A 19,017-nucleotide genomic window follows, 5' to 3' on the forward strand; every position below is an offset into this window, starting at 1 on the left:
GAGGAGACAGAGGATTATGCTCCAAATGAAAGAACAAGACAAAACTTCAGAAAAAGAACAGAATAGAGATAAATAATCAACCTGAGAAAGAGTTCAAAATCTTAAAGATACTCACCAGACTTGAGAGAAGAGTGGAAGAACTCAGTGAGAACTTCAACAAAGAGATAGAATATATGAAAAAAACTAATCAGAGCTGAAAAACAACTGAAATTAAAAATATGCTATAGATAATCAATAGCAGATTAGAGGATCTAGAAGAACAGATCAGTAATCTGGAAGATAGGGTAACAGAAAGCACTCAAACTGAACACCAGTAAAAAAAAAAAAGAGATATATGAAGGGGAACTCTGGGACATCAAGAGTCTAACATTTACATCATAGGGTCTTAAAGGAGATGAGAAAAGGGTAAAAAATGTGTTTGAAGAAATAATAGCTGAAAACTTCCCTAACCTGAGGAAGGAAATAGACATTCAGGTCCAAGAAGTATAGAGAACCCCAAACATGATGAACTCCAAGAGGTCTACAATAAGACACAAAATGATTAAAATGGCAAAAATTAAAGATAAAGAGAGAATCTTAAAAAGCATCAAAAGCAACTAGTAATATACAAGGAAAACTCCATAAGACTATCGGCTGATTTTTCAGTAGAAACTTTATAAAACAGAGAGAGTGGCATGACATATTCAAAGTGCTAAAAGGAAAAATCTCAAAGCCAAGAATACTCTCTCCACCTGGCAAGGTTATCATTCAGAACCAAAGGAGAGATAGTTTCCCAAACAAAAGTTAAAGGAATTCTTCACCACTACACAGCCTTACAACAAATATCAAAGGGACTTCTTTAAGTGGAAAAGAAAAGGCCATAACTAGAAGAAAATTATGAAATGAAATAAAACTGCATTGGCAAAGGCAAACATAGAGCAAAAGTAGTAGATCAATCATTTATAAAACTAGTATGAAGGTTAAAAGACCAAAATAGTAAAATCAATTACAGTTGACTCTTAATGAAGAGATTAGGGGCACTGACATCCTATACATATAACTTTTTACTCCCCAAAATTTAACTACTAATAGCCTACTATGAATCAGAAACCTTACCAATAACATAAACAATCAAATAACACACATTTTGTATGTCGTACATATATATACTGTATTCTTACAATAAGGAAAGCTATAGAAAAGAAAATGTTATTAAGACCATAAGGAAGAGAAAATATGTTTATAGTACCATACTGTGAAACTTTCCACATAGGAAAAGAAAATGAGTTAAGGGATTCATAAAAGAAACAGATGTAAAATATGACATCATATACATAAAACATGTAGGGAGAAGAGTAAAAATGTAGTGATTCTAGAATTTGTTTGAATTTAACTAACCATTAAGTTTAAACTGCTATATATTTAGGATGTTAACTATGAACCTCATGGTAACCACAAACCAGAAACCTGTAACAAATACACAAAATATAAAGAGAAAGGACTCCAAGCATAACACTAAAGAAAGCTATAAAACCATAAGGAAGCAAGATAAGAAGAAATAAACAGAAAAGAACCACAAAAAACAACTAGAAAACAATTAACAAAATGACAATAATACCTATGAATAATTACTTTAAATGTAAATAGCCTAAATGCTCCAAAAGATGTAGGCGACTGAATAGATTAAAACAACAACAACCAAAAACAAGACCCATCTGTACACTGCCTACAAGAGACTTACTTCAGACCTAAAGATATATGTAGATTGGAAGTGAAGGGACAAAAAACATATACCATACAAATGGAAGTGCACACACACACACACACACACACACACACCAGGATAGTAATACTTATATCAGACAAAATAGACTTTAAAGACTGCAGCAAGAGACAAAGAAGGGCACTACATAATGATCAAGGGATCAATCTAATAAAGGATATGGCAATTGTAAATATCTATGCACCCAACGTTGGAGCATCTAATTACATAAAGCAAATATTAACAGACACAAAGGGAAAATTTGATACCAATACAATAATAGTAGGGTACTTTAACACTCCACCTACATCAACAGATAGATCATCCAGAAAGAAAATCAACAAGGAAGCGGTGGCTCTGACAGCACAATAGACGAGATAGTTTTAACATATATATGTGTGTGTGTATATATACACATGTATATTTTAACATGTATATACGTATGTATGTGTATGTATATATATGTATGTGTGTGTATACACACACACACACACACACACACACACAAACACTCCATCCAAAAACAGAATACACATTCTTTTCAAGATAGATCATATGTTAGGCCACAAAATAACTCTCAAAAACTTTAAGACGACTAAAACCATATCAAGCATCTTTCTGACTGCATCAGTATGAAACTAGAAATCAACTACAAGAAAAAAAAAATGGAAAAAATATAAAAACACATGGAGGCTAAACATGATACTAAACAACCAATGGGTCAATGAAGACATCAAAGAGGAAATTTAAAAAAAATAACTGGAAACAAATGAAAACGGAAATACAACAGTTCAAAATATTTGGGAGGCAGCAAAAACAGTTCTCAGAAGAAAGTTAATAGCAATACAGGCTAACAAAAAAATACAGAATAAACTACATTACCTTACACCTAAAAAACTAGAAAAAGGGGCGCCTGGGTGGCGCAGTCGGTTGGGCGTCCGACTTCAGCCAGGTCACGATCTCGCGGTCTGTGAGTTCGAGCCCCGCGTCGGGCTCTGGGCTGATGGCTCAGAGACTGGAGCCTGTTTCTGATTCTGTGTCTCCCTCTCTCTCTGCCCCTCCCCCGTTCATGCTCTGTCTCTTTCTGTCCCAAAAATAAATAAAAGTTGAAAAAAAAAATTTAAAAAAAAAAAAAAAACTAGAAAAAGAAGAATAAAGGCCAAAGTTAGAACAAAGGAAATAACAAAGATCAGAAAATAAATAAATGAAATAAAGTCTAAATAAGAGACTAATAAAGAGACCAATGAAAAGTAGAAAAGACCAATGAAACCAAGAGCTGGTTCTTTGAAATAATAAACAACAATGATAAACCTTTAGTCACGTTCATAAAGAAAAAAAAATAGAAAACTCAAAATTGGAATGAAAGAGAAGTTACAACCTACACCACAAAAATACAAAGGATTAGAAGAGATTGCTAGAAAAAATTATATGCCAACAAATCAGACAACCTAGAAGACATAGATATTCCTAGAAATATACAATCTTCTAAGACTGAATCAGGAAGAAATAGAAAATCTGAAGAGACCTATCACTAGTAACAAGTTGAATCAGTAATCAAAAAATTCTCAATACACAAAGTCCAGGACCAGATTACTTTACAGGTAAAATCAACTAAACATTTAAATAAGAGTTAATACCTATTCTTCTCAAACTATTACAAAAAATAGAAGAGAAAGGAAAGATTCTAAATATATTCCACGAGGCCAGCACTATTCTGATAACAAAACCAGACAAAGACACTACAAAAAAATTTTAAAAAATTAGAGGCCAATATCCCTGATGAGCATAGACACAAAAACCTTCAATGAAATATTAGAAAACCAAATTCAACAGTACATTAAAAGAATCATTTAGAACACCTGGGTGGCTCAGTCAGTTGAGTGTCTGGCTCTTGATTTCGGCTCAGGTCATGACCTCACGGTTCATGGGATGGAACCCCACATCGGCCTCCAAGTTGTCAGCGTGGAGCCTGCTTTGGATTCTCTCTCTCTCCCTCTCTCTCTGCTCCTCCCCCACTCTCTTTCTCAAAAAATAAACTTAAAAAAAGAGAGAACGATCATTCACCACCATCAAGTAGGATTTATCCCAAGGATGCAAGAATGGTTCAACCTGAATCATCCACAAATCAATCAACATGATACATTACATTAACGAAATGAAGGATAAAAATCATGATCATCTCAATAGATGCAGAAAAGGCATTTGACAAAATTCAATATCCATGTAAAAACTCAACAGAGTTGAAAAAATATATGTTAACATAATAAAAGTTATCTATGACAAGTCCACAACTAATATTATATTCAATGGTGAGAGGCTGAAAGCTTTTTCTTTAAGATCAGGAACAAAACAAGAATGTCCACTCTTGCCACCTTTATTTAACATAGTACTGGAAGTCCTAGCCATATCAATCAGATAAGAAAAAGAAACAAAAGGCATCCAAATTGATAAGGAAGAAGGAAACCATCACTATTTGCAAATGACATAATATTTTACATAGAAAACCCTAAAGACCCCACCAAAAAAAATCTATTAGAATAAATGAATTTCATAAAGTTGCAAGAAATGAAATTAATGTACAGAAATCTACTATGTTTTTATACACTTACAGCAAAGTAGCAGAAAGAGATATTTAGAAAACAATCCCATTTATAATGCATCAAAAATAATATACCTCAGAATAAATTTAACCAAGGAGGTAACACACCAGTACTACGAAAATTGTAAGACACTGATTAAAGAGACTGAAGATGACAAAAACAAATAGAAAGACACACCATGCTTATGGATTGAAAGAATAAATATTGTGAAAATTTCCTTGCTACCCACAGTGAGCTACCCAAAGAAAATGAAAACACTAACTCAAACAGGTGTATGTTTCCTATTTTTATTGCAGCATTATTTACAAGAGCCAAGATATGGAGGTAACCCAAGTGTCCACTGATAGATGAATGGATAAAAAAGATGTGGTACATATACACAATGGAATATTACTCAGCATTTAAAAGAATGAAATCTGGCCATTTGCAACAACATGTATGGACATAGAGAGTATAATACTAAGTGAAATAAGTCAGACAGGAAAAGACAAATACCATATGATTTTACTAATTTGTGGGATCTAAGAAACAAAACAAATGAACTAACAAGCTAGAAATAGACTCATAAAAAAAAAAAAAAAAAAAAAAACAGAACAAACTGATGCTTGCCAGTGGAGAGCAGAGTGGGTTAATGGGCAAAATAGGCGAAAGGAATTAAGAGGTACAAATTTCCAGTTATAAAATAAGTCATGGGGATGAAAATTACAGCATAAGAAATACAGTCAATAACACTGTAAAAATTTGTATGGTGACTGATGGTAACTACATGTGGTGAGCATTTCATAACGTTGAGTCACTATGTTGTACACCTGAAACTAATATACTATTGTTAACTATACTTCATATTTTCAAAAATTTCAGAGCTCTTGGTATTGTGGTCAGAAATCACTATTAACTCCCATTTAATAGATAAGTAAACTGATGGCCAGAGAGATTTAGTACTTTACTCAGGGTACCCCAGACATAAACAGGCCAAATTGGGATGCAAATCCAGGAAGTCTGGCGCAAAGGTCAAAGCCTTAATAGCACTCCACTAATTACACTGCCTCTCCAAACTTGACACTTCTGAGCATCAGGTTATCAGGCTGGTTCCAGATCTGGAAAACTACATGGAGAACAATTAAGAGAGAACTTGAGCTATTTAGCAAAGAGCAGAGAAAACCAAGGAGGAGATACCATGTTTTACTCAGATACCGGTCCCCTTCCCAGATTCCTTCTCTAACTCCATTTTTTATGAGAGGACATTAGGCTACCAAAGACTCTGGGATCAACTACAAAGATAAGAAGATTCTGAGAGATAGGAGCTGAGAGATGTGTGTAGGATGAACAAAGGCCAATCCTACTCTTTGCTGAAGTAAAGCAGAGGCAAGCTATGAATTAGAGGGTAGCTGTCAACAGCCTCAGATCTTTCTCTGTTAGCTTATTCATTTATCAAACACTCGTTGGGTACCTAGCCTGTGCACAACTGTCCTCAGTGCTGGGAAATGCCAAAGAACAAACTGCTCCTGCCTTCCTTTCTAATCTTATGTCCTCCTCTCTCCCACTCCTGCTAAATCCAGCCACAAGGGTCCTTCTGTACCACAAACCCTCCCAGATTCTTTCCGCCATCAGGACCTTTGCACCTGCAGTTCCCCATTCCTGGCATATTCTGTTTCCTGTTCTTCAAGTGGCTCAGCTTATACATCATTTCCCCAGCGAGGGCATCCCTAACCACCCCATCTAGTTGCTTGTTATGTTAATTTTCATCTTTGCACTTACTGGTATCTAATGTTTTTTTTTTCCAGTATTTGTTTACCTTCTCCCCCTATTGAATTTAGTTTAATGACTTTTTTTGGTTTTGTTTTGCTTTTTAAGTAGGCTCCATGTCTAACATGAGGCTTCAATGCATGACCCTGAGATTAAGAGTCACATGCTCTACCAACAGAGCCAGCCAGGTGCCCCTGAATTTAGCTTAATGAAATCAGGAACTTCATCTGTTTTGCAGTCTGCTGTATTTATGATGTTTTGAATAGTACCAAGCATATAGCAAGTAGTCTATAAATATTTACTGAATAAATTAATAACCAAGAAATTATGCTTCCATTTTGGGGAATGTGTTAGCTTTGTTGTTTTGAAAGCCTGTCCTGTGGTTGCAAACTAGAGAAAATATAATGAGGCGTGTGGCTGAGGTGGCTAAGTCTAGAGCAACATCCAAACTCCTCCTCTTTAACAGGACTCCCACTGGAGTTTACTGACCCCAGCATTCTTTATAGAAAGGATTTGGTCATTGGGGTGTGGGTGGAAAAATGAAGTGTGCCATTTCTATGTCATGCCCTTAAAACAAAGGGTAGATGTGGCCACTGGCCCTTTCTGCACTTCCCATTACCTGGAAGATGTCAGGATCTAAAGCAACCACTTTGGATCCAACGATGGAAATCCTGTGCATTGAGAATGACATAGCTGTTCTGCCAGCCTTAGACAGTTTACCTCTGGATTATGAAATAGACACAAATAAGCTTCCATCTTGTTTAAGCTGCTGTATTGGAGGGCGGGGGGGGGGGGGGCTACTTGGTTACAACAGCTAATAACTCTAATAACAAGTCTTAGCTCTTTTTTCAGCAATTTAGAGGATCCTTGCTACACCTGGCCTGCCTCTCTCAAGAACCACTGCTTAAATACTATTTCCATATTTTTTCATTTTTAAATTTTAACCTTACCATCTTTCAAGTTAGTTTCTGTGTCCCACAACACATTGCCTTTGCAACCTTCCACGTGCAGAAAGGGAAAGGAAACACATTTAGTGAATGATGAGTAGGAGCCACTTACTATGCTAAATGCCTTGTCTATAATATCTTAACTCTCTCAATATGTCTGTGAATCCAATGTCATTTCAATTTTCCAAATAAGAAATGCCTTGCCTATAATATCTTAACTCTCTCAATATGTCTGTGAATCCAATGTCATTTCAATTTTCCAAATAAGAAACAGACTCAAGGATGTTAGATGTCTGGTCCAAGGTCATACAACTATTAAGTGGCAGCATTAGACTTTGAGCCAGGTGAGAGCCAACTCTATAGAGCCACTACTCCATGCTGATACTGTGGCATGCACAATGACTGAGGGCTTGCATTTGTGTTCTTAGATTACTTTTTTTTTTTATAACTTATTAACATAATTGCATGACTTTTACTTGACTTGTCCGTATGCCATCTCTTTACTCAACTGTTAGGGCGTTTGCTTTTTATAAATTGTGGTCATATATAACATAAGATTTACCATTTAGCTATTTTTAAGTGTCCAGTTTAGTAACATTAAGTGCATTCAGGTTGCTGTATAACCATCCACCACTATCTACCTCCAGAACTTGTTCATCATCTCTGAAAAAATATGAGAATCTCCATGAGTTTGTGTGTTGTCCTTGCACCAGGGGACATGCTAATCTTCTCTGCATTGTTCCAATTTTAGTCCATGTGCTGGCCAAGTGAGCACAGGGGGCCAAGTGTTTAAGTCACTGGTTTTCTCATTCTTGGCCTCTCTCCCCGTTTTCTTTCTTTCCTTCCTTCTGTGACCTGTTGCCTGCTGCTTAGTAATGAACCGGAGCATCCTAGCAATAGATGTGCCTGTTCAAAGTCATGAGAAAGAGGAAGGAGAAATAAACATAAAAGGGCCTGGCTTGGATCCTATCTTTATCCTCTGCCCCAACCAATCCCCAGGGAGGAAGGGGATTGAGCAAGGAAACAGGAGACTCACAAACAGCCTAATTTAAAATGGAATCACTGTGAAGTTTCTTAGCCCTTCAAACAGCAAGTTAGCAACTCTGATCTGCTCTGCCCTGCATGACTCACTGTCCGTGCCAAGTACTGCCTGCGTCTCGGAACTTTGTCCTCCTCATCTCAAGCTCCCAGGCCCTACCTCCATTTTCTCCTTTCCTTCCTCCTACTCTCTCTCCTCTGGAGGTTTTCACCACCTGCAAGAAAGCATGGCAGGGAGAAGTGTCGGTGCTTTAAGGGGAGGAGATCAATTCAGTGTGAATTTCTGTTTTCCATGAAAGGCTTTTCCATGAGAACACCGGCATTTGAGAGTTTCCTGTGTTCACTGCCCTCTCACTCGGCGGTGACCCTTCCCCAAATCCCTACAAACACCTGAGCTGCTCTGCTTCTCCAAAACATGCTTTGTCCCCACAAATGCTACTTGTGGGAAGAGGCTCTGAGTTTGGCCTGCTCCTGCCATTTGATTATTTGCTTATTGTGCTGATTCGATACATAAGTAAGCATTCAGGCTTCTAATCTATACTCTATGTGATTTTGAAAGGCTAACGATGTGTGCAAAGAGCTTGAAGCTGTTGCAGTGTGGCTTCCATTACCATGCTTGCGTGAGCCTGAATCTGTTGCCCACCCTTCTCCCTCACCCTCACAGGGTCAATGGGAGACAGCCTAGGGTGCAAGCCAAGCATCTCTCTCGGACCCGGTGGGGGCAGCTTGAGGCCGGGCTGAGCCCATCAGGAGAATGGAAATGGTGTAGATATCCAGGCCTGCTCCTTGAGAAACCGAAAACCTTAGAGGCAGGGGAAATCAATGTGCAAAGTTATACCTGCCATCGGTAAAAAGGTGCGCTTGCAAGAGTGACAGTAATGATTAGGGTCATGTGGGGCATGAAGAAGGACTTCCTGCTAAGGCAGTTTCAGTATAAATCATTTTTCTTGTTAAATATTTTGGGGTGTTGTTATTGTAACAGCAAAACATATTCTTGGTAGGAAAATCATACATATATTCGAATCCTTCCAATCCCACAATACAGAGATAACTGTTGTATATAGTTCTTTAAAACTTATTCCATTTAGGTAAAGAAATTGTGGTTTATATACACAATGGAGTACTACGTGGCAATGAGAAAGAATGAAATATGGCCCTTTGTAGCAACGTGGATGGAACTGGAGAGTGTGATGCTAAGTGAAATAAGCCATACAGAGAAAGACAGATACCATATGTTTTCACTCTTATGTGGATCCTGAGAAACTTAACAGGAACCCATAGGGGAGAGGAAGGAAAAAAAAAAAAGAGGTTAGAGTGGGAGAGAGCCAAAGCATAAGAGACTCTGAAAAACTGAGAACAAACTGAGGGCTGATGGGGGGCGGGAGGGAGGAGAGGGTGGGTGATGGGTATTGAGGAGGGCACCTGTTGGGATGAGCACTGGGTGCTGTATGGAAACCAATCTGACAATAAATATCATATATTTAAAGAATAAATAAAATTTAAAAATTAAAAAAAAAAAACTTATTCCATTTAATTTTACTTACTTTAGCAGGGAAAAAAGGTGAAGTGAAACTAAAGGAGCTGAATTTTATGTATATAGTTCTTCAAACAAGACCTGTTAGTTACTAAGGAACTCTTCAAGTAAGTTACAAAATTAGGAGGCTTAGATATTAGGGTCAGTGGATATATTTTTTAAGCTTATTTATTTATTTTGGGAGAGACCAAGACAGTGAAAGCAGGGGAGTGGCAGACAGAGGGGGACAGAGAGAAAATCCCAAGCAGGCTCCACACTGTCAGCACAGAGCCCAATGCAGGTCTTGAACTCACAAAACCATGAGAGATCATGACCTGAGCTGAAACCAAGAGTTGGACACTTAACTGACTGGGCCACGCAGGCAGCCATCAGTGAATATTATTTAAAGTTTATGCTTCTTAATGACCATAAGTTTGTTCCCAAATTTATTTTTTATTTTTTTAAGTGTATTTATTTTTGAGAGACAGAAAGAGCACAAGCAGGGGAGGGGCAGAGAGAGAGAGGGAGACACAGAACCTGAAGCAGGCTCCAGGCTCTGAGCTGTCAGCACAGAGCCCGATGTGGGGCTTAAACCCATGAACCATGAGATCATGACCCGAGCCAAAGTCAGACGCTCAACCAACTGAGCCACACAGACACCCCAGTTTGCTCCCCAATTTCGAGGTTTAGAGGACTGTCCAGTCAAAATCCAAAGTCACCTTTGCTATGTTAAAAACAACAAAATCATATTCCTTTATTTTTTGAGGGAGAAACCAAAAGAGAAAATGAGAACAAAATTTTATATCTAAGTTTGCCCTCTGGGTGATTCTTCAAAAGAACTATTAGGGAAAATCTGATCCGTAAAGAATAATACGCTATAAAAATGGCAAACCACTTTCAAGAATAAAAAACAACACATTCAACACAGAGAAATGTTTGTGCCCAGTACTCATTACAAATTCAAACATATTTAATTCAGAGCCCATCACTATTTCTTTCACACCAACTGCTCAAAATCTAATTTGCTTCATATTTAGACCAGGACTTTCTTGTAGAGTGTTTTATTCTATTTCCCAAACTATTCAGTGGCCATTCTTTTTCTTGTTGGAAAAAAGAGACTTTACACCACCATGTTATTGATAGCCAGCTATAGTGACACTTCTAGATCCTAAACACAAGATCTGTGCAGTGTTACCCTTTCTTCCTGAAGACTGTTTCCATGGAGCCCTCTGACTTCCCCTTCCGATTTGGACTCCCCACGGTCTACGCGTGTGGAACAACTGTCACCGTCCTAGGATTTCTCTCATCATTGTCCTTCTAGATTGGTCTCTTGGATCCTATCTTTTCCTCTTTCTTGGGTTCTGCTTCTGTTTGGCTCTAGTACAGTTGTGAGTAACTCTTCTAGAAAAAGTATTTCGAAGACAATCTTTCTGAGTCCCTGCCTGCATCTGAAAATATGTATGCTTAATCTAGCTGGGCTGTATTTTCAAATATATTTGAATGTTCAAATATTTCCCCCAGAATGTAGAACTCCCCACTGCATGGTCTTTCAAAATCCAGTGTTGCTAATGGGAACTTGATCCAGTTCGACTTGAGTCCCTTCATAGGCAAGCTTGTGTTTGCTCTGAGAACTTGAAGGATATTCTTCTTATCCTTGTAGGACAGAAATTTCACCAGTATGTATCTAGATGGACCCTTTCAATCTGAAGACCCAAATCATTTCTCTGTTTTGATTATGTCCTCTGTGTTCTTTTCATCCTTCTGAGATTCCAGTTGGAGGATATAGAGGGTACACTGCTAAGATCTTTTCTCAGCCTCCTTCTCGAACTTTTTCCCTATTTTTACATCACATATCTAAGTTTTAGAAGATTTCTTTTTTCAACTTATCTTCCAGATTACTAATTCAGTCCTTGGCTGCTTCTATTTTTTAGATTTTGGTGGAATGTCAAAATTAACTTTGGTAATCATATTTTCAAGATTCTGGTTTTCTGATTATTCCTTTCAATGTAAGGATACAAGTCAGTCCTCTTCAGTCTCTCCATGTTTAAAATTTTGTTTTTAAGTAATCTCTACACCCAGCATGGGGTTTGAATTTATAACCCCTGAGATCAAGAGTTTCCTGCTCTACGGACTGAGCCAGCCAAGCACTCCTCTCCAAGGGTTCTAATGAGACATCAAAAGTTTCCCTCCTCCCTAGTGTTAGTTCACTTTACCCTAGGGGTATGCTGTTCTATTTAGACTCCTTTTGTGCTGAGGGTTTTCTTTAATTACCTATTTATCTTTGTCCTTAGATCAGGACCAGTTTGCCCTGGGGTTCCTCTGAGCTGGTTTTTGAGCTATATTTTGAGAGGTGAGGACTCATTGGCAAAGTCTGTGTAAAGGCATCCCAGGTTGACTGTTTTGTTTCTTGTGGGGGAAGAAGTAAGCAAATCAGGGTCAAGGCAAAGAAATTAATATGACTAGGAAAAAAAGTGTCCCACTGAGGGTAAAAAAGAGAGGGATAAAATTGGAAGGTGTGAATTTAAGATGGTAACTAACAAAGGATTTTTAATGGCGGGTGGGGGGATATGCCAGTATGATATGAAATGGAAACACTTCCAATTTCCTGATCACCATAGACCCTACCCCTGCCACCACCTGCTGCTGTCCTCCCAGAGAAGACATGGAGACTGATTTCCATTTTTTACTTGCCTCGCAAGAAACAGAAGTATCTGCTCCTGCTTCTCTCTGGGGTCCTACACAACTGAGAGAGAAGCCATGAAGCAACCTGAAAGAGGAGAGGCCCCGTTGTTCAGGGTCCAAGGGTACAGCACAGTCCTGGCAGGCTGCTCAGGTTCTGGGTCAGTTCCCACTTTGGGCAGCACACCTTATTGCTTAACACCACCATGCTATGGTCATGTTGCTTCCTAGCTGGCCTTCCCGGTCGATTTAACACATGACGTCTCTGTGACTTAGCCAACTCTGATTAGTGCAGTAACCTTGATGGGCTTTGCATGCTATCAGAACTTTTTCTTTTAAAGCTACTACTTACGAAAAATCTCAAACATATTCAAGGGTAAAGAAAACAGTATAATGAGCCCTCATGTGCCTGTCACCCAGTATCTTAGTCTATCTGGGCTGCTCTCACAGAATACCACGGACTGGATAGCCTGTAGACAGCAGAAATTTGTTTTCTCACAGCTCTGGAGGCCAAGATCAGGGTGCAACTGTGGTCAGGTTCTGGCAAAAGCCCTCTTCCTGGTTCACAGACAGCCATCTTCTCACTGAGTGCTCACAGTGGGGAAGGGACAACGGAGCTCTTTGGGGTCTCTTTCATAGGGGTACTAAGCCCATTCAGGAAGCATCCACCCCACAACATAATCACTTCCCCAAGGCCCAATCTCCTAAAACTATCACACCGGGTGGGGGGGGTTAAGATTTCAACATATTAGCTTGGGGTAGACACAAACATTCCAGCTTCAACAACTACATCAACATTTTGCCAATTTAAGAACCTACTTTTAAGCAGCACCCATTTTTCAAAATGAGACTCTCCTTTTTAATAAACATGTGGCTAAGCCCCACCATTGGAAATGCTGTGATCAAGCCTCCCCCAAAAACCATAGTTTTAAAAAGTTTCTCAAGTGATTCTGAGGCCCACAGAAAATTGAGAGCCACTGCTGTAATGAAATGACAACAAGAACATGATTCTACCATATGCATAACATTCAAAAGCGTTTACTAGCAGAATACCCAGAAGACATAAAGGAAAAATGGTTATATCAGTCTATATGAAAAATGTAAATGGCAGTATAGCAAAAGACCACTAAAGAAAAGAAATACAGGGGTGCCTGGGTGGCTCGGTCAGTTAAGCGTCTGACTTCGGCTCAGGTCATGATCTCACTGTTTGTGAGTTCAAGCCCCACATCAGGCTCTGTGCTGACAGCTCAGAGCCAGGAGCCTGCTTCAGATTCTGTGTCTACCTCTCTCTCTGCCCCTCCCCCACTCGCTCGCACACGTGCTCTCTCTCAAAAATAAAAATTTTTTAAAAATTAAAGAAAAAGAAAAGGAATACAAGTAATACAATAAGAGAAATATGTTCAACTTATAAAATATCCTTAATTCATGGTGTTTATAAATTAGCAGCATTTAGTCAAAATAGCAGTAATTATAAAACCCCATAGACAAAGGCTATGAACAAACATAACCTGTTAAGATTTGACAAGAAAATCTGAAAATGGCCAATAAATCTGTGTGCTCAGTCTCTTTAGAGATCAGTAAAATGCCAATCAGAATGATAAAGAAACAATTTCTAACCATCATATTAGCCAAAAGTGAAATGATTTCTAATCTCCCATGCTGGTTGAGATTTGGGAAGAAGACCACCCCCTTTAGTAACAGGACTATAAACTTGTTAGGTAACAGTTAGACACCATGTATTAAAATTGTAATGCATATACTCTTGGACCCCAAATCTTACTTCAGGGCATCTAGCTAGGAAAAACAAAACTATAAATTTATTAAGATACGGAATAGTAATTATACATATTTCATAATAATATGTTTTACAATGTCAGCAACTTACACTTACTGAGAGCTTACTATGTGCCAAGAGCTGTGCTAAATACGCTACAAAGGACGTCTGACTTAATCCTTGCGACAGCTTGAGGTGGTAATTACCAAAGATTTGTTTTTAAATGTGCTAGTCAGTGTTGGAGTTGGAACTTGAAACTGTCAATATGACTGCAGAGTTCACACTCTAAGCCACTGCAATGCACTGCCAAACTGGAGACAAATAACCAAAAAAGAAAACTAACCCAAATGCCCTTGACAGAGGCATGGTCTTTACAATGATATCAACTAGTACACAAAATGCCCAGTCACAAATAATATACACTTTGGGGGGGGGGGGGGTAGGGAAGTTGCAACACATTTGCTTTCCGTAGAAACAGAAAAAGGAAGTCATGATGGGGAAGGGGCAAGTATAAAAGTCTTTGAAGAGATTTCTCTTCAAGTTTTTCCTGTAAATTCCTGGTTAGAAGGGTTCTGACCAAGCCATGGACAGAGTATGGGTTCCCCAAGTTTCCAATGAGAAGCAACTTTGTGGCCTCGTCCCAACTGGCCCTCCCAAGGAAAAACACTGAGGGTGTGATCAACTTTTTTAATTGGCTGAGGGATGGTGCTTATGAGGATTCTGAGGGCCCTGGAAACATGGCCTCAATTTTCCTGGAAAATCACCACTTGTTCGTTTTATTTCCTTGGAATTTGGAGAGGATGTCATGAATACCGTGTTCTCATCAAGCCTGTGGCTGACTCTGCCCTGAAGGCTTACTTATTAACTCCTGCTGAAAGGAGAGAAGATTCTTACCAACGGCAGGGTCATTTGCCATCACGTTCTGGGTTTCAGGACAGACTCTCCAAAGCCTCTAAGTTTTATGTCTGGAGTGTGGGGAAAACTCCACAGATAAACCACATGCCAGAGCTGTAGCCTGGGAGCATATAATAGAATATGTTCTCAATTTGCTTTAACATAGATTTAAATCAATAATATGAACAAGTCACAAGGACCCATGTAGACAGTGTGTAATAAAGATTATTAATCTAATTGTGTGTGCCTGAAATTAAAAGAAAATAAACAAGTAGCAAGTATTACCCTAATACTCTAATAATCTATTTAAGAAACTGTGACAACCACTGTATTTTTTTCTTATTGTCAACTATTATTAATAGCTACTTAACCTAACCTTGTTCTCTTTTCAGACTCATGTGAGTAAATACACTTCTAACTTGTGCAAACCCCTGCCTTACAGTAAAATCTTGGAGGCATATTTACTGCTCGAGCACAAAAATGTGATATTTCCAATGACTTTTCACACCAGGTCCTTGTAGAAAGTTCCTATTAAACTCTTTCCTTGTAGGAAAAGTCTGCTTATTACCAGCTTGTCCAAGAAGACAAGTGGCTCCCTTGTCAGGCCCAAGAACCCCGAGCACCCTGAACAATGTCACATCTTCCCAGCTTTTGACCAAAACAGAATGAGAAAAACCTGGGTTGAAGCATTAGATAGAAGTCAAGTGCTCAGATTCTGGGCAGATTATTATTTGGGTTCAGATATGAGCTCTGCCATTACTAGCAAGATACTTCACTTCTCTGTGCCTCAGCTATGCCATCTGTAAAATCGTGGGGCAATAACTGTTCCTCCTTCACACGTTTGTTGTAAGAAGCAAATGAGAAATTGCACATAAAACATACAGCACTAGGTCTGCACAGAGGAAACACTCCATAAAACTGACCTGTATCTGTTTTGTGTGTCACGAAAAAACCCACCTTTGACGGACCCTCCTTGACAGTTGGAAGAGTGGTTAAGCTCTTAGCTCTGGCATCTAACACACGTGGGTTCAAATATAGTTCTGGTATTCACTAGCCATGTGACCTGTGATTTTTCTTTCTTAACCTTTATAAGCCCTTTTTTGAATCTATAAAAATAGAAGTGACTGTAGCACCTCACCTCTTAGGCTTGTTGGGAGGATTAAATGAGATAATGCATGTCCTCTCCAATGCCTGGCACTTTAGTAAGTGTCCAATAAATGTTAATGGCTTTTTATTTTTTATTTTCATTTTAATACTTTTGATTTCAATTCTGCTTGAATCAAGTACAGTTGACCCTTTAAACAACACAGGATTGAGCTGTAGAGGTCCACTCACACATTTTTTTTCAATAAATACAGCACAGTACTCTAAATGTATTTTCTCTTCCTTATGATTTTCTTGCTTACATTTTCCTTTCTTGGTTTACCTTATTGTAAGAACACAGTATGTAATACTCATAACATACAAAATACGTGTTAATTGTAATATGTGTTATCAGTAAGGCTTCCAGTCAACAGTAGACTATTAGTATTAAGTTTGGGAGGAGTCAAAAGTTAACAGGAATTTTCAACAATGTTGGGGGTCGGCTCCCCTAGACCCCATGTTATTCAAGGGCCAACCATACTCATTAATTAGAGCACAATGGACTTCCCTGTTTTAAAAATGCAGTAAACCTGCAAATCTCATCAGTCCATTTTTGGGGGTCAAATCGTGGCTCAGGAGTCAGAATATAAAGATACTGGACATGACTCTTAGCCAGAGCTAAGAGCTTAACCATTCTCCCAACTGTCAAGGAAGGTCCATCCAAGGTGTTTTGTTTTTTTTTTTTTTTCATGACACACAAAACAAAAAATAAAGATACATGATCTCAAGAAATATCAGAAGCTTGGATTTCTTAAACTATAAAACCAAACATAAATGTCTCCTCTTATTAAGATTTTCACAGGGTAATGGATGAAACATGTTCTGTAAACTATAAAATACAAAATGTAAGACTTCATCATTTTCTCAAGATAAGTAAGGACTTAATAAATATAAACAGAGCATAATATAGACCTATAAAATGATTTCTCCATTGGCTGGATTTTTTATTTCTGAATAAGTTTAAAGTGATTAATAATCTCTTAGTTTGGAGCTGGACAGAAGGACAGAATTCCATCTACAATCATCAGTTAAGCAGTGTATGTGCTTTGGGAAAATTATTCCCAGAGAATGGAGACACAGATCCATCTTCAGCATATTGAGAAAGGAGCAAACCTTTACTTCTAAGTGCCAGGCCAAATCATTTGGCCATGGATTATGCTTTGGCACTTGGTGGATAATATTTCCTTTTGCTAATTTTTATTCTGTATCTCAATAAACTCTCCCATGCAAAGAGCCAAATATCTGAAGGTCTCTCAGTTTGTCTCTCTCTCTGAAAATAAATCTATAAACATCAATAGAATGTGATAGGCTAGTGTTCACACTTGTACAAAAAATGAATTGCAATTAAGCCAGGCAAAACAGAAAAATCCATGATTACTTACATTCCTCAAAATTGCAACTGGTAGGTATTTTTTGTTGTTTGTTGTTATTGTTTTCTCTTTTTTTAAGAGTATACTTTTTTCAATCAACGTCATACTATGCATCTTTTCTGAACACAATGCTAAGAATCTAGAAATCAACCACAAGATAAAATATGAAAAGACCAATGGAGGTTAAACAACATGCTACTAAACAATGAATGGGTCAGCCAAGAAATCAAAGAAGAAATCAAAAATTACATGGAAACAAATGAAAATGAAAACACAATGGGATGAAAACACAATTGCTGCTTTTGGGATGCAGCAAAAGCAGTTCTAAGAGGGAAGTTTATAGCAATACAGGCCTACATCAAGAAGCAAGAAAAATCTCAAATAAACAACCTAATCTCATATCTGAAGGAGCTAGAAAGAGAACAAAAAACCCCAAACCAGCAGAAAGAAGGAAATAATAAAGATTAAAGCAGAAATAAATGGTATAGGAACTAAAACAAACAAAAATCAATAGAACACTTGATGAAACCAGGAGCCAGTTCTCTGAAAAACTCAACAACACTGATAAACCTCTAGACAGACTTAGCAAGAAAAATAAGAGGGACACCTGGGTGGCTCATTCAGTTAAGCATCCAACTCTTGATTTCAGCTCAGGTCATGATCTCATTGTTGTGAAACTGAGCCCCGTGTAGGGCTCCACACTAAGCATGGAGACTGCTTAAGATTCTCTTCCTCTCCCTCTGCTCCTCCCCTGATTTCATGCACATACACACTCTCTCTCTCAAAAAAAGAGAGAACTCAAATAAATACAATCACAAATGAGAGAGGAGAAATAACAAATACCACAGACATACAATTATAAGAGAATATTATGAAAAACTATACGCCAACAAAATTCACAACCCAGAAGAAATGGATAAATTCCTAGAAACATATAAACTAATAAAAGTGAAGCAAGAAGAAATAGAAAATTAGAACACACTGATTACTAGCAAAGAAATTCAATCAGTAATCAAAAAACTCCTAACAAACAAAAGACCAGGACCAGACAGCTTCATAGGCAAATTTCACCAAACATTTAAAGAAGAATTAATACCCATTCTTCTCAAAATATTCCAAAATCAGAAGAGGAAGGAAAACTTCCAAATTCAAACTTCCAAATTCATTCTATGAGGTCAGCGTTACCATGATACCAAAACCAGATAAAGACACTACAGAAAAAGAGAAGTACAGGCCAATATCTCTGATGAATACAGATGCAAAAACCTTCAACAAATTACTACCAAACCTAATCCAACAATACATTTAAAAAAAAATCATTCACCATGATCAAAGGGGATTTATTCCTAGGTTACAAGGGTGGTTCAATATTTGCAAATCAACCAACGTGATACATCACATCAATAAGTGAAAGGGTAAGAACCATACGATCATTTCAATAGATGCAAAAAAAGCATTTGACAGAGTATAACATCCATTCATGATAAAAACCCTCAACAAAGTTCAGAGGGAACATTACTCAACATAGTAAAGGCTTTATATGAAAAACACACAGCAAACATTATACTTAAT

General features: G+C 37.9%; 1 long non-coding RNA gene and 1 other non-coding gene across 2 annotated transcripts in view; both read right to left on the bottom strand.

Moving 5' to 3' along the window:
* LOC122487763 overlaps window positions 1–19,017 on the bottom strand; it is a 91,481-nt gene that overhangs the window by 40,054 nt on the left and 32,410 nt on the right. The window lies entirely within an intron of this gene.
* Window positions 7,701–7,809, bottom strand: LOC122488794. The gene has a single exon (XR_006298718.1). It is a non-coding gene; the product is annotated as a U6 spliceosomal RNA (small nuclear RNA).

Source organism: Prionailurus bengalensis, chromosome A2 (assembly GCF_016509475.1).
Source record: "Prionailurus bengalensis isolate Pbe53 chromosome A2, Fcat_Pben_1.1_paternal_pri, whole genome shotgun sequence".
NCBI classification, from domain to species: Eukaryota; Metazoa; Chordata; class Mammalia; order Carnivora; family Felidae; genus Prionailurus; species Prionailurus bengalensis.